Below are 17,751 nucleotides of genomic sequence, written 5' to 3'. Positions count from 1 at the left end.
ATGTTCCGGGATAAAGGTTACCTTTTATAAACGCATTTCATGTAATTCTACATAATATTTATTAGATGACTAGAGACTTTAGCAGAATCTTTTTTAATACCTAAAAAATTTAGAATCTGAGATCAATAAAAAAAATACCGTGTCTTGCATCTATCAATAGCCTAGGCCTAGGTGTGTGGAGACACATATTGTACAAAATGAAGAGAAAATTATAGTCCTAAAAAAGCTTTCCAGTTTCACTGACTTACCCAATAATGCGCAGCTCACTCACCGGCGATGGACGATGCGCTCGTGCCAAAAGCCTATCTCTCTCTTGTTTTACTTTCTAAAAAAGTGAAAGTTGCAAACATATTTGGTAGCCCAATAGATTGTTCCAAAATTTAACCTGAAATATTTTTTTTCCTATTAATGAAGTCGCGCAAAAACGTGTGTATTTTCCTACGAATTAAGTCGCACGAAAAGGTGTCTTTTCACACGAATTTAGCCACACAGAAACGAACGAAATATGCTGAAATATTTTATAAATATTTGCACGAATTGAGTGTGGGATTATGTTTGCAATAGCGTGTAGCCAAAACAGGCGTTTTGCAATATTTAAAATAGAAACACAGGAAAACACAGGGTTGAAAGCAAATGGATTCCGTTGAAGAGAGACTAATCTGTCTGTAGGCTACTAGGGCAATGCTGTTCTACACTGTCTTTTTTTATGTCCCATATTTATTTACAGTATCAATCAAACGTTTGGACACACCTACTCATTCCAGGGTTTTTCTTTATGTTAACTATTTTCTACGTTGTAGAATAATAGTGAAGACATCAAAACTACGAAATATGGAATCATGTAGTAACCAAAAAAGTGTTAAACAAATCAAAATATATTTTAGATTTTAGATTCTTCAAAGTAGAAAAACTTTGCCTTGATGACAACTTTGCACACTCTTGGCTTTCATTGACAATTACATGAAGTTGATGCAAAGAGTCAATATTTGCAATGTTGACCCTTCTTTTTCAAGACCTCTGCAATCCGCTCTAGCATGCTGTCAGTTAACTTCTGGGCCACATCCTGACTGATGGCAGCCCATTCTTGCATAATCAATGCTTGGAGTTTGTCAGAATTTGTGGGTTTTTGTTTGTCCACCTGCCTCTTGAGGATCGACCACAAGTTCTCAATGGGATTAAGGTCTGGGGAGTTTCCTGTCCATGAATCCAAAATATCAATGTTTTATTCCCCGAGCCACTGAGTTATCACTTTTGTCTTATGGCAAGGTGCTCCATCATACTGGAAAAGGCATTGTTCTTCACCAAACTGTTCCTGGATGGTTGGGAGAAGTTGCTCTCGGAGGATGTGTTGGTACCATTCTTTATTCATGGCTGTGTTCTTAGGCAAAATTGTGAGTGAGCCCACTCCCTTGGATGAGAAGCAACCCCACACATGAATGGTCTCAGGACGCTTTACTGTTGGCATGACACCTTGTCTTCTCTGATGAATCCCCTTTCAGATTGTTTGGGACATCTGGAAAAAAAAGCTTGTCCGGAGAAAATGACTTTACCCCAGTTCTCAGCAGTCCAATCCCCGTACTGATGTTTTTCCTGGAGAGAAGTGGCTTCTTTGCTGCCCTTCTTGACATCTGGCCATCCTCCAAAATTCTTTGCCTCACTGTGCGTGCAGATGCACTCACAACTGCCTGCTGCCATTCCTGAGCAAGCTCTGTACTGGTGGTGCCCCGATCCCGCAGCTGAATCAACTTTAGGAGACGGTCCTGGCGCTTGCTGGACTTTCTTGGGCGCCCTGAAGCCTTCTTCACAACAATTGAAGTTCTTGATGATCCGATAAATGGTTGATTTAGGTTTTATTTGTATTTACAGTGCCTTGCGAAAGTATTCGGCCCCCTTGAACTTTGCGACCTTTTGCCACATTTCAGGCTTCAAACATAAAGATATAAAACTGTATTTTTTTGTGAAGAAGCAACAACAAGTGGGACACAATCATGAAGTGGAACGACATTTATTGGATATTTCAAACTTTTTTAACAAATCAAAAACTGAAAAATTGGCCGTGCAAAATTATTCAGCCCCCTTAAGTTAATACTTTGTAGCGCCACCTTTTGCTGCGATTACAGCTGTAAGTCGCTTGGGGTATGTCTCTATCAGTTTTGCACATCGAGAGACTGAATTTTTTTCCCATTCCTCCTTGCAAAACAGCTCGAGCTCAGTGAGGTTGGATGGAGAGCATTTGTGAACAGCAGTTTTCAGTTCTTTCCACAGATTCTCGATTGGATTCAGGTCTGGACTTTGACTTGGCCATTCTAACACCTGGATATGTTTATTTTTGAACCATTCCATTATAGATTTTGCTTTATGTTTTGAATCTTGTTGGAAGACAAATCTCCGTCCCAGTCTCAGGTCTTTTGCAGACTCCATCAGGTTTTCTTCCAGAATGGTCCTGTATTTGGCTCCATCCATCTTCCCATCAATTTTAACCATCTTCCCTGTCCCTGCTGAAGAAAAGCAGGCCCAAACCATGATGCTGCCACCACCATGTTTGACAGTGGGGATGGTGTGTTCAGCTGTGTTGCTTTTACGCCAAACATAACGTTTTGCATTGTTGCCAAAAAGTTCAATTTTGGTTTCATCTGACCAGAGCACCTTCTTCCACATGTTTGGTGTGTCTCCCAGGTGGCTTGTGGCAAACTTTAAACAACACTTTTTATGGATATCTTTAAGAAATGGCTTTCTTCTTGCCACTCTTCCATAAAGGCCAGATTTGTGCAATATTCGACTGATTGTTGTCCTATGGACAGAGTCTCCCACCTCAGCTGTAGATCTCTGCAGTTCATCCAGAGTGATCATGGGCCTCTTGGCTGCATCTCTGATCAGGCTTCTCCTTGTATGAGCTGAAAGTTTAGAGGGACGGCCAGGTCTTGGTAGATTTGCAGTGGTCTGATACTCCTTCCATTTCAATATTATCGCTTGCACAGTGCTCCTTGGGATGTTTAAAGCTTGGGAAATCTTTTTGTATCCAAATCCGGCTTTAAACTTCTTCACAACAGTATCTCGGACCTGCCTGGTGTGTTCCTTGTTCTTCATGATGCTCTGTGCGCTTTTAACGGATCTCTGAGACCATCACAGTGCAGGTGCATTTATACGGAGACTTGATTACACACAGGTGGATTGTATTTATCATCATTAGTCATTTAGGTCAACATTGGATCATTCATAGATCCTCAATGAACTTCTGGAGAGAGTTTGCTGCACTGAAAGTAAAGGGGCTGAATAATTTTGCACGCCCAATTTTTCAGTTTTTGATTTGTTAAAAAAGTTTGAAATATCCAATAAATGTCGTTCCACTTCATGATTGTGTCCCACTTGTTGTTGATTATTCACAAAAAAATACAGTTTTATATCTTTATGTTTGAAGCCTCAAATGTGGCAAAAGGTCGCAAAGTTCAAGGGGGCCGAATACTTTCGCAAGGCACTGTATTTTTATTTCACCTTTATTCAACCAGGTAGGCTAGTTGAGAACAAGTTCTCATTTGCAACTGCGACCTGGCCAAGATAAAGCAAAGCAGTTCGACACATACAACAACACAGAGTTACACATGGAATAAACAAACATACAATCAATAATACAGTATAAAAATCTATATACAGCATGTGCAAATGAGGTAGGATAAGAGAGGTAATGCAATAAATAGGCCATGGAGGCGAAGTAATTACATTTTATATTTTTTTATTTCGCCTTTATTTAACCAGGTAGGCTAGTTGAGAACAAGTTCTCATTTGCAACTGCGACCTGGCCAAGATAAAGCAACGCAGTGTGACACAGACAACAACACAGAGTTACACATGGAGTAAACAATAAACAAGCCAATAACACAAACAAGTCAATGACACATTAGAGAAAAGAAAGTCTATATACAGTGTGTGCAAAAGGCATGAGGTAGGCAATAAATAGGCCATAGGAGCGAATAATTACAATTTAGCAGATTAACACTGGAGTGATAAATGAGCAGATGATGTGCAAGTAGAGATACTGGTGTGCAAAAGAGCAGAAAAGTAAATAAAATAAAAACAGTATGAGGATGAGGTAAGTAGATTGGGTGGGCTATTTACAGATGGACTCTGTACAGCTGTAGTGATCAGTAAGCTGCTCAGATAGCAGATGTTTAAAGTTGGTGAGGGAAATAAAAGTCTCCAACTTCAGCGATTTTTGCAATTCGTTCCAGTCACTGGCAGCAGAGAACTGAAAGGAAAGGCGGCCAAATGAGGTGTTGGCTTTGGGGATGATCAGTGAGATATACCTGCTGGAGCGTGTGCTACGGGTGGGTGTTGTTATCGTGACCAGTGAAATGAGATAAGGCGGAGCTTTACCTAGCATAGACTTATAGATGACCTGTAGCCAGTGGGTCTGGCGACGAATATGTAGTGAGGACCAGCCGATTAGAGCATACAGGTCGCAGTGGTGGGTGGTATAAGGTGATTTGGTAACAAAACGGATGGCACTGTGATAGACTGCCTCCAGTTTGCTGAGTAGAGTGTTTGACGCGAAGATGTAGATGACATCGCCGAAGTTGAGGATCGGTAGGATAGTCAGTTTTACTAGGGTAAGTTTGGCGGCGTGAGTGAAGGAGGCTTTGTTGCGAAATAGAAAGCAGATTCTAGATTTGATTTTGGACTGGAGATGTTTAATATGAGTCTGGAAGGAGAGTTTACGGTCTAGCCAGACACCTAGGTATTTATAGTTGTCCACATATTCTAGGTCAGAACCGTCCAGGGTGGTGATGCTAGTCGGGCGGGCGGATGCGGGGAGCGAAAGGTTGAAAAGCATGCACTTAGTTTTACTAGCATTTAAGAGCAGTTGGAGGTCACGGAAGGAGTGTTGTATGGCATTGAAGCTCGTGTGGAGGTTAGTTAGCACAGTGTCCAAGGAAGGGCCAGAAGTATACAGAATGGTGTTGTCTGCGTAGAGGTGGATCAGGGAATCGCCCGCAGCAAGAGCGACATCATTGATGTATACGGAGGTGTGTATTTGGAAGGCAAGTTGGTCAGGATAATGTCTATGAGGGTGCGAATGTTTACAGATTTAGGGTTGTACCTGGTGGGTTCCTTGGTGATTTGTGTGCGATTGAGGGCATCTAGCTTAGATTTTAGGACTGCCGGGGTGTTCAGCATATCCCAGTTTAGGTCACCAAACAGAACGAACTCTGAAGCTAGATGGGGGGCGATCAATTCACAAATGGTGTCCAGGGCACAGCTGGGAGCGGAGGGGGGTCGATAGCAGGTGGCAACAGTGAGAGACTTATTTCTGGAGAGGTTCATTTTTTAAATTAGAAGTTCAAACTGTTTAGGTATAGACCTGGAAAGTATGACAGCACTTTGCAGGCTCTCTCTGCAGTAGATTGCAACTCCTCCCCCTTTGGCAGTTCTATCTTGACGGAAAATGTTGTAGCTGGGTATGGAAGTCTCAGAATTGTTGGTGGCCTTCCTAAACCAGGATTCAGACACGGCTAGGACATCAGGGTTGGCGGAGTGTGCTAAAGCAGTGAGTAAAACTAACTTAGGGAGGAGGCTTCTGATGTTGACATGCATTAAACCAAGGTTTTTTCGATCACAGAAGTCAACAAATGAGGGTGCCTGGGGACACGCGGGGCTTGGGTTTACCGCCACGTCAACTGAGGAACAGAGGAGGAGTAGGATGAGGGTGCGGCTAAAGGCTATCAAAACTGGTCGCCTAGAGAGTTGTGGACAAAGAATAAAAGGAGCAGATTTCTGGGCGTGGTAGAATATATTCAGGGAATAATGTGCAGACAGGGGTATGGTGGGGTGCGGGTACAGCGGGGGTAAGCCCAGGTACTGAGTGATAATAAGAGAGGTTGTATCTCTGGATAAGCTGGTTATAATGGGTGAGGTCACCGCATGTGTGGGAGGTGGGACAAAGGAGGTATCAGAGGTATAATGAGTGGAACTAGGGGCTCCATTAACTAAAACAATGATAACTAACCTTAAAAACAGTATACAAGGCATATTGACATATGAGAGAGACATATAGTGAGGCATAAAGTAATCACAGGTGTTGATTTGGAGAGCTAGCTAAGACAACAACAACAGCTAATCAGCTAAAACAAACAGGTAAAATGGCGATGAATGGGCAGAGGGTCGGTTAACTACACAAAGAGCCTGAGTTCACCGCTGGGGCGGGCAGATAAAAAAATAAAAATAACAACAATAACAATATAGCCATTATACACTGGAATGGTAGAATGTGCAAGTAGAGATACTGGGGTGCAAAGGAGCAAGATAAATAAAGAAATACAGTATGGGGATGAAGTAGATTGGATGGGCTATTTACAGATGAGCTATGTACAGCTGCTCTGACAGCTGGTGCTTAAAGCTAGTGAGGGAGGTAAGAGTCTCCAGCTTTAACGATTTTTGCATTTCTTTCCAGTCATTGGCAGCAGAGAACTGGGAGGAGAGGCGGCAGAAGGAAAAAATGGCTTTGGGGATGACCAGTGACATATACCTGCTGGAGCGCGTGCTACGGGTGGGTGCTGCTATGGTGACCAGTGAGCTGAGATAAGGCGGGGATTTACCTAGCAGAGACTTGTAGATGACCTGAAGTCAGTGGGTTTGGCGACGAGTATGAAGCGAGGGCCAGCCAACGAGAGCGTACAGATCGCAGTGGTGGGTAGTGTATGGGGCTTTGGTGACAAAACGGATGTCACTGTGGTAGACTGCATCCAATTTGTTGAGTAGAGTGTTGGAGGCTATTTTGTACATCGCCGAAGTCGAGGATCGTTAGGATGGTCAGTTTTACGAGGGTATGTTTGGTAGCATGAGTGAAGGATGCTTTGTTGCAAAATAGGAAGCCAATTCTAGATTTAACTTTGGATTGGAGATGCTTAATGTGAGTCTGGAAGGAGAGTTTACAGTCTAACCAGACATCTAAGTATTTGTAGTTGTCCACATATTCCAAGTCAGAACCGTCTAGAGTAGGGATGCTGGACGGGCGGGCAGGTGCGGGCAGCGATCAGTTGAAGAGCATGCATTTAGTTTTATTTGCATTTAAGAGCAGTTGGAGGCCACGGAAAGAGTGTTGTATGGCATTGACGCTCATCTGGAGGTTAGTTAACACGGTGTCCAAAGAAGGTCCAGAGGTATACAAAATGGTGGTGTCTGCGTAGAGGTGGATCAAAGAATCACCAGCAGCAAGAGCGACATCATTGATGTATACAGAGAAGAGAGTCGGCCCGAGAATTGAACTCTGTGGCACACCCATAGAGACTGTCAGAGGTCCGGACAACAGGCCCTCCGATTTGACATACTGAACTCTATCAGAGAAGTAGTTGGTGGACCCGGCGAGGCAATCATTTGAGAAACCAAGGCTGTTGAGTCTGCCAATAAGAATGTTGTGATTGACAGAGTCGAAAGCCTTAGCTAGGTCGATGAATACGGCTGCACAGTAATGTCTCTTATCGATGGCGGTGATGATATCGTTTAGGACCTTGAGCGTGGCTGAGGTGCACCCATGACCAGCTCTGAAACCAGATTGCATAGCGGAGAAGGTACGGTGGGATTCGAAATGGTCGTTAATCTGTTTGTTAACTTGGCTTTCGAAGACCTTAGAAAGGCAGGGTAGAATAGATATAGGACTGTAGCAGTTTGGGTCTAGAGTGTCTCCCCCTTTGAAGAGGGGATGACCGCGGCAGCTTTCCAATCTTTGGGAATCTCAGACAATACAAAAGAGAGTTTGAACAGGCTAGTAATAGGGGTTGCAACAATTTCGGCAGATTTTAGAAAGAGAGGGTCCAGATTGTCTAGCCTGGCTGATTTATAGGGGTCCAGATTTTGCAGCTCTTTCAGAACATCAGCTATCTGGATTTGGGTGAAGGAGAAGTGGGGTAGGTTTGGGCGAGTTGCTGTGGGGAGCGCAGTGCTGTTGACGGGGGTAGGGGTAGCCAGGTGGAAAGCATGGCCAGCTTATTGAAATTCTCAATTATAGTGGATTTATCGGTGGTTACAGTGTTTCCTAGCCTCAGTGCAGTGGGCAGCTGGGAGGAGGTGCTCTTATTCTCCATGGACTTTACAGTGTCCCAGAACTTTTTTGAGTTTGTGCTACAGGATGCAAATTTCTGCTTGAAAAAGCTAACCTTAGCTTTCCTAACTGCCTGTGTATATTTGTTCCCAACTTCCCTGAAAAGTTAGCACGGGGGCAGTACGATGTAAATGCAGAACGTCACAGGATGTTTTTGTGCTGGGCAAGGGCAGTCAGGTCTGGAGAGAACCAAGGACTATCTATATCTGTTCCTGGTTCTACATTTTTTGAATGGGGCATGCTTATTTAAGGTGGTGAGGAAGGCACTTTAAAAAATAACCAGGCATCCTCTACTGAAGGGGTGAGGTCAATATCCTTCCAGGATACCCGGGCCAGGTTGATTGGAAAGGCCTGCTCTCTGGTCGTTTGACCACAGACCCATTACGGATGCAGGCAATGAGGCAGTGATCTTGGTTGAAAACAGCAGGGGTGTATTTGGAGGGCAAGTTGGTTAGGATGATATCTATGAGGGTGCCCATGTTTACGGATTTGGGGTTGTATCTGGTGGGTTCATTGATAGTTTGTGTGAGATTGAGGGCATCATACTTAGATTGTAGGATTGCCGGGGTGTTAAGCACGTCACAGTTTAGGTCACCTAGCTGTATGAGCTCTGAAGATAGATGGGGGGCAATCAATTCACATATGGTGTCCAGGGCAAAGCTGGGGTCAGAGGGTGGTCTATAGCAATCAGCAACAGGTGCAATCTTACTGGCAGCAATATCCTTGCCTGTGAAGCCCTTTTTGTGCAAAGCAATGATGACGGCATGTGTTTCCTTGCAGGTAATCATGGTTGACAGGGAAGAACTGTGCCGGCCGTTAAAAGAAGAGGACTAAGGTGCAGCGTGGTGAGCGTACATGTTCTCTTTAGTTGGAAAATGACGCCGAACAAAACAATAAACACTACAAAACAAACCGTGAAGCTAAAGGCTAAGTGCCCTAAACAAAGTCAACTTCCCACAAGACAGGTGGGAAAGGGCTACCTAAGTATGGTTCTCAATCAGAGACAACGATAGACAGCTGTCCCTGATTGAGAACCCTCCCCGGCCAAAACATAGAAATACAAATAATAGAACATAGAATACCCACCCCAAATCACACCCTGACCAAACCAAATATAGACATAAAAAGGATCTCTAAGGTCAGAACAATGACTCCAAGCACCACCCTCCTTTTCAAGCTTCCAGTCTGTTATTCGAACTCAATCTGCATGACAGAGTGATCTCCAGCCTTGTCCTCGTCAACACTCACACCTGTGTTAGCGAGAGAATCACTAACATGATGTCAGCTGGTCCTTTTGTGGCAGGGCTGAAAATGAATATTTGTGTCATTCTTTTGGCCACGACTGTATGTAAAAAATAAAAAGACGTGCTAACAACAGCTGCCTGATTTAGCTATTGGTATATTTGCCCTTTTTTACATGTTCTGTATTTTCACTGAAGAAAGCAATAATAACACATTACTGTGAATGAATGGACACTAGGTGTTATAAAACAGAAACTGCTGTCCATACATGCTCAGTCTGAAGCCATTTGGCTATGGGTTTCACAGCCTTATAATAATAACAATACAAGTTATATCGCATTAAAAAGGGTTTATTTACAACCTATGGGGTATAAGATATATATATAAGATATAGAGAATAGTGGCATAGGAGAGTCTGAAATGAATGAAATACCCTAACCCTAAGAAATGTCCAATGTCAGCAGCAATTTCCATTGAGAAAAGCTCAGTATGAAGCCATTCGGCTATGGGTTTCACAGCCCTATATTAATGATATGTTATATCACCTTAAAAGGGTTTATTTACAACCTCTGGGGTATAACACGTAGAGCAAAGTAGTATAGGAGAATCAGACATATAACCCCTAACTTTTGTTCAGTCTTCACCAATGAGAACCGAGAGGGGCCTAGCTTCGTCCTTTATGAATGGGAAAGGCCTTGATTCTAGGCCGTAGAAAATTCTCCATCCATCTCATTAGATCAGAACAGGGTGGATCAACAGTGATTCATATAACTAGTTTGCATCCTAAAAAAGTATAGTTGTGTTTTGCTGCATAACACATTATTTTGTCTACCCATATGATGTGGATCATCGTCAGGTTATTAGATGTATAAGCTTCTGTAACAAAAGATAATTGGGCATAGGTGAGGATAACAGAGCAGAGAGAGGGAGAGATAACATAGACAGTTCATCTCATTCTAGTTCTGCGAGTGATACAGGTGTGCTTCTCTCTCTCACCACAGCAATTGCCACACGTTGGTCTATGCAAGCTACAATGTTGCGCAAACCATAAACACGGGCCGGCCCAACACAAATCAATTCTTAGAATGCCAGGCACATTTTTCACATTACGTGTTTTAGGGGGCAGGAGAATTACAGAGAAGTAAACTTGAATGAACTCTGATTGATTTTATTATAATTTTTACATTGCAAACAGTGACAATTATTTTTATGCCAAGAGAGGTACTGATCCTGGCAAATGGGTTCTGGAACAAAACAGTCTAAAATTGAGAGGTGCCAGATCCTGTTCTGGCAAGATCCGTCTCAAATTAAGCACTGGGAGTAAGCATAGGGAGAGAGGCGAGCTGTTGTAAACTCTTTGACACAACATTTATTTGAATTCTGAACCTATTTGTGTGTGTGTGTGTATGTCTTGCCTGCTCTGAGACCTCTATCCCCTTCTTTATTAAGTCGAGGAGACAAGAGTTGTCTTTGTTAAGAAGTGTGAAAGGGAAGGTTGGTCCCTTCTGGTTCATGAGTGTACTTTGTACACAGACCCACAAAGAATTGGAAAACAAATCCAATTTTGATAAACTCCCATATCTATTGGATGAAATACCACAGTGTGCCATCAAAGCAGCAATATTTGTGACCTGTTGCCACAAGAAAAGGTCAACCAGTGAAGAACAAACACCACTGTAAATACAACCCATACTTATGCTGATTTATTTTCCCTTTTTGTACTTTAACTATTTGCAAATCATTACAACACTGTATATTGACATAATATGACATTTGAAATGTCTCTATTCCTTTGGAACTTTTGTGAGAGTAATGTAATTTTTATTGTTTATTTCACTTTTGTTTATTTTCTATTTCACTTGCTTTGGCAATGTAAACAAATGTTTCCCATAGCAATAAAGCCCTTTGAATTGAACTTTGGATCCCTACAGGGGTGATAGTCGATAGTTGGTGAAGGATCTACCCCCCATCTAGAATAACAAAGATGTGACCATCCCCCACCTCACGGAATGCAATGTGGTTCACACTGGGGCAGATGGCTGTCCCATTCACAGTAAACTCTTGATTGTGTGGATGGAAATGAGAATTCTGGCCGTGTGACCAAGATATATCCCCATGTAAATGAACAGCAAAACCCCCACAGAAGACACAGTAAATGCAAAGTTGTTGGGTGCTAGAGCACGCTATACGTGCAGCATAAGGGATAGTGTTTTAAATGGTGGCAAAATCATCAATTACAATGCAGGCCCTGAAGTTTTGAAGTATTGAATTCATTTTCAATTCTCTATCTAACCCTTTACATGTGGAATGTGGAGTTTTTCCATTCACGCTGTTTCCACAAAGTACAACGGTTAGAGTATAATCAGTGTTCCTCTCCATAACCCAAAGTGTGCAACACCGCTATCTGCTGGCTTGAAAAGGTAGATTTTTCAGTGTCCTTAGAATTTCAATTCCTTTCCTACTCTTTTTCATGTTGACATTATATTTAAAATTTCAGTCAGTTAGCAGACGCTCTTATCCAAAGCGACTTACAATTAGTGCATTCATCTTAAGATAGCTAGGTGAGACAACAACACAATCACAATCGTATCAAGTACCCTCAAGTTCCCTTAACAAATTATTTATCGGCAAAGTCAGTGGTCCCTTCTTCCTCCGCCTCCTCCGGTCCTTTATGGGTTCCATTTCTACAGGTTTATTTTTTCTTTCATTTTCTGTTGAAATAACCTTGTATTTAAATGTACTGCCACATGTTATCCTCACCTATGCCCAATGAGCTACTTGATGGGGAAACAATTTACTGAGACCAGAAGAGTAATTAGATAAAACACCTAGCTGTTTCGACCTTTGAATGCCCGGCTATGAAAAGCCAAGTGACATTTACTCCTGATCTACTGACCTGCTGCACCCGCTACTGTCACCCCCCTCCAGGTGTCGCCCATCTTCCCCATTATCCCCAGTGTATTTATACCTGTGTTCTCTGTTTGTCTGTTTCCAGTTCGTCTTGTCTCGTCAAGCCTACCAGCGGTATTTCCGTACTCCTGTTCTTTCCTTTAGTCCCTGTTTTTTTCTCTAGTCCCTGTTTTCACGGTTTTCACCATTCTGCCTGCCTTGACCCTGAGCCTGCCTGCCGTTCTGTACCTTGTGACACTATCCTGGATTATTGAACTCTGCCTGCTCTGAACCTGCCTGACGTTCTGTACCTTTCGGACTCTGGATTACTGACCTCTACCTGCCCCCTGTTTTTATAATTAATTAACTTTGAACTCTGTGCATCTTCTCCTGAGCCATGATACTCTACAACCACTGTGATTATTATTTGACCCTGTTGGTCATCTATGAACATTTGAACAACTTTGAGAACGATCTGGCCTTAAACTGTTATAATCTCTATCCGGCACAGCCAGAAAAGGACCGCCCACCCCTCAGAGCCCGATTCTTCTCTAGGTTTCTTTCCTAGGTTCCTGCCTTTCTAGGGAGTTTTTCCTAACCACCGTGCTTCTACATCTGCATTGCTTGCTGTTTGGGGTTTAAGGCTTGGTTTCTGTATAGCATTTTGCGACATCTGCCGATGTAGAAAGGGATTCATAAATACATTTGATTGATAACCATAGAACATTCATTTTGTATCTAATCAAAGTTTAGTGGTCGTGTACACAGATCTGCAGATGTTATCGCAGGTGCAGCAAATTGCTTATGTTTCTAGCTCCAACAGTGCAGTAATATCTAGCAATCCATAAAATAATAGTATGTACAGTAACAATACACAGTATGGACAGTTTATGAATATAAAAGATGTGTACAGCAGTAGTTGCAGTGCTTTCAGAAAGTATTCACACTTTTTCCACATGTTGTTGTCTTACAGCCTGAATTTAAACTGGATTAAATTTAGATTTTGTGTCACTGGCCTACACACAATACCTGGTTCAGTCAAACATCTGGGCCGAAGGTATGCCGACCTCTTACTCCTGCTCAGGGAAGAGCGGGGGCTGACACCCCAGGGAACACTCAAAGGACGATAGACCCATGGCAGAGCAAAGAAGAGTGTTGCAGGCGTATTCGACCCACACTAGTTGCTGGCTCTAGGTGGTGGGGTTGGCTGAGACCAGGCAGCACAGAGTCGTCTCCAGGTCTTCGTTGGCTCTCTCCGACTGGCGATTGGACTGGGGGTGGAACCCCGAGGACAGGCTGGCAAACGACCCAATGAGTGTGCAGAACGCCTTCCAGAACCGGGATGAGAACTGAGGACCACGGTCGGAGACCATGTCCACTGGCAGTCCATGGATCCGGAAGACGTGCTGCACCATGAGCTGGGCCTTCTCTTTGGCAGAGGGTCGCTCAGGGAGAGGAATGAAGTGGGTGGCTTTGGAAAACCGATCCACTACGGTCAGGGTGGCGGTGTTGCCATCAGACAGGGGGAGACCCATGACAATGTCCAGGGATATGTGAAACCAGGGATGGTGAGGGACAGGCAGAGGTTGAAGGAGACCAGCCGGAGCTTGCGAGGAGTGTTGTTCTGTGCACAGATCGTGCATACGGCAACGTCAGGAACCATGGTAGGCCAACAAAAGCACTGTCACACAAAGACCAGGGTCCACCGGGTGCCCGGGTAGCAGGAAAGCCTGGAGGAGTGGGCCCATCCAGGACCCAGGAGCAGACCGCGTTAGGAACAAACATCCGGTTATCTGCCCGGAATTGAGGTGCATTGTGGTGCGGAGATATTCCAGGTTCTTGTTGTCAGTCCACACAATGAACGGATGTTCCGCCCCCTCCAGCCAGTGCCTCCACTCCTCCAACGCCATCTTCATCACGAGAAGCTCACGATTCCTCATATCGTAGTTCCTGTTCGTGGCATTGAGGCAGTGGGAGAAGGCGGCGCAGGGATGTAACTTGAGGTCCAGGGCAGAACGCTGGGACAGGACAGCCCCCACTCTGACATCCAAAGCATCGGCCTCCACCACAAACTATCGGGATGGGTTAGGATGAACCAAGATGGGAGCTGTGGTGAAGCGGTGTTTGAGATCACGGAATGCCCGGTCAGCAGCTTGGGACCACATGAATGGAAACTTGGGAGAGGTGAGTGCAGACAGTGGGGAAGCCAGGATGCTGTAACCCCGGATAAAGTTCCGATAAAAGTTGGTAAATCCCAAGAAACATTGCAGCTGCACCATGGACATCCACCGCCAATCTCACCTTTCCGGGATCCATCTGTACACTCCCTGCAGTGATGATGTAACCCAGAAAGGGGATGGTTGAGCGATGGAATTTGCACTTCTCTGCTTTTACAAAAAGCTGGTTCTCCAGGATGGTGTTGGAGAACCTGTCGGATGTGGAGCGCGTGTCGAGGTAGAAAAAGACAAACGGGTTCAACATGTCACTGTGAAGTTGGTGAGACCGCGGAAGTCGATGCACGGGCACAGGGTTTTGTCCTTCTCCACAAAGAAGAACCCTGCAACGGCAGGGGAGGCAGAAGGACGGATGAACCCTGCAGCTAGGGAGTCCTCAATGTAGGTCTCTATAGCCTTGGTCACCGGTACTGATAGAGAGTACAGTTGTACCCGGGGTGGAGTGGTGCCTGGGAGAAGGTCAATCCCGCAGTCATATGGTCAGTGCGGTGGACGCGAAGTGGCCCGTGCCTTACTGAACACCTCCCAGAGGTCCTGGTACTCCGCGGAAATGGCGGAGAGGGCCGGGGCAACATCCGAAACCCCAGGAAGACAGGCAATGGCTACGGCAGAACGGGCTCCAGCCGATGATGGCACCAGCAGAACAGTCAATGATGGGATTGTGTCACTGGAGCCAGGAGAATTCCAATACCACGGAACCTTAATGTGCAGGAATTGGCTTGTCTCGCTGTGCTTCCATGACACACGTAGGTTGATGGAGGTGGTATTGTGGGTGACCCGGCTTATAGAGCTCCCGTCCAGTGCTCTAACATCCATGGGAATGGAGAGGGGCTGAGTGAGGATGTTCAGCTCGGAAGCCAGGGTAGTGTCCATAAAGCTTTCACTTGTCCCAGAGTTGATGAGTATCAAATCCAATGTATTTATATAGCCCTTCTTACATCAGCTGATATCTCAAAGTGGATAGTAGAGCATCGAAAACTTTCTTAACCTCTGACCCGAACTACTCCTGACTGATGCATACAGCTGACTGTTGTTCCTATACTGCCGTAGCCCAGGCGAGAGGCCTCCCGGACATCAGCATGATGAGGTACGCTATCTTAGAGTGGTCCGAGGGGAATGAGGAGGGCTGCAGCTCGATCAGGTGCCCGACTCTCCATCGAAGCGTTCTGGGGGAGGTAAGCTGGGTTCCCGGGAAACAGGGATGACAGAGGAGGCAGCGCTGCTATCAGTCGGGTTACTGAGGGGCTGGGACGGTTACCATTGTGGAAGGGTGCCTAACAGACAAACTGCGGAATTGCTCCAGCAATGTGTTCAAATCTTGGTCATGGCGTGCGGCCAAGGTCTGGAACCCTTTCATAAGACCACAAAGCAACTCCTCGTGCCTTCCAATGATGGCTCCTTGGGAGGAGATGGCGTTGCGGAGCTGGTCCGAGTCTGCTGGGTCAGTCATGGCCAGTTCGTACTATCACATTTCAGGTAAGACCCAGATGCAGACAGTGTCGAAATAACAAAAGTTTATTACTAGTACAATGGGCAGGCAAGACGACAGGTCAAGGTAGGCAGAGGTCAATAATCCAGATAGGGTGCAAAAGGTCCAGAACAGCAGGCAGTCTCAGGGTCAGAGCAGGCAGGGGTCAATAATCCAGTGTGGTGTGGCAAGGTAGAGAATGACAGGCAGGTTCAGGGTCAGGGCAGGCAGATTGGTCAAAACCAGGAAAAACTAGAAAACAGGAACTAGAACAAACAGGAGCAAGGGAAAAAAGCTGGTAGGTTTCACAAAACAAAATTAACTGGCAACCGACAGACAGAGAACACAGGTATAAATACCCTGGGGATAATGTGGATAATGGGCGACACCTGGGGTGGGGTGGAGACAAGCACAAAGATGGGTGAAACAGATCAGGGAGTGACACTAGAATATAGTATATACTGTACATATAAAGTGGGTAAAATAATATGTAAACATTGTTAAAGTGACCAATGTTCAATGTCTCTACATGGGGCTCTAAGGTGCAGGGCAGAGTACCGGCAGTAGCCGGCTAGTGATGGCTGTTCAACTGCCTGATGGCCTGGAAATAGCTGTTTTTCAGTCTCTCGGTCCTGGCTTTGATACACGTGTACGTACTGTCTCCGTTTGATAGATGGTAGCAGGATGAACAGGCCATGGCTCGGGATGAGGGACAAACAAATATCAACTCATTCATTTTGATTCAATAGTGTAATGATAAAGTAAGTAATATTGATGTAAATATGGGCCCGTATTCATCAAGCGTCTCAGAGTAGTAGTGCTGATCTTGAATCAGGTCCCCCCTGTCCATATAATCTTATTCATTATGACCTAAAATACAAAACTGATTCTATACTGAACAAAAATATAAATGCAACAATTTCAAAGATTTTACTGAGTTACAGTTCATAGAAGGAAATCAGTCAATTGAAATAAATTTATTAGGCCCTAATCTATCGATTTAACATGACTGGGCAGCCATAGGCCCACCCACTGGGGAGCAAGGCCCAACCAATCAGAATAAGTTTTTCCCCACAAAAGGCCTTTACAAACATATTAACTCTTTTGAGTGGAGGGCAGTATTGTTGCAACTCCCTTTTTCTTGTTGTGTCCGAAAAGCAACAGTGGAGGTCTGGAGGGAGGGTAATTTGGCCAGACAGGAAGACAATTCTGTTCATGCTGCCAGTACCTACAGATCTGCTATCCTAATTTGATCAATCTGTTGTCGAGAACATTTTCAGGGAAATGCTAATTATAGTGTATAGTTTAAAAGGCTTCTACATATGGTAACTTCTACTTTAAAACGTCAGACTTGATTTGCCCTAACAAAATCGTATCAACCCCTACAAAAATGTAAATGAATTATAATCCACATAATAATTCCCATTTCCTGTTGCTGGAGGATTATTTTCCTGTTGTCAGAAACAGGGTCAAATGAACAGTGCATCTGTATGTGTTTGTCTGCTGGAGGCTTGTCTGTGCTTGAGAAGACAGTGTGAGTATGAGTGAGGCGAGAGGACGATTTGTTCCAGACAAAGCCTGCTTGCATGATGCCACCCCCGTCTGTCTCACACACACACGCCCCCGTCTGTCCATCTCTGCCCACCATCCCGGCTGTCTCACAGTCTAGTGATATCGACAGGCATGCCCTCTCGCCTACTCCACTACCAGCGCTGAGGGGGCTAAAATAAAGCTTCTGCCGTTGTCATGGAAATACTTTGATACTTGAGGAGAGAGCATGCTGCAGAGAGATGATTTTACAGTAGGCTAGAGGCCATTTTGAAAGG

The sequence above is a fragment of the Oncorhynchus mykiss genome, chromosome 8 (genome assembly GCF_013265735.2).
Source record: "Oncorhynchus mykiss isolate Arlee chromosome 8, USDA_OmykA_1.1, whole genome shotgun sequence".
NCBI classification, from domain to species: Eukaryota; Metazoa; Chordata; class Actinopteri; order Salmoniformes; family Salmonidae; genus Oncorhynchus; species Oncorhynchus mykiss.
Note: the sequence above shows the minus strand (reverse complement) of the source record.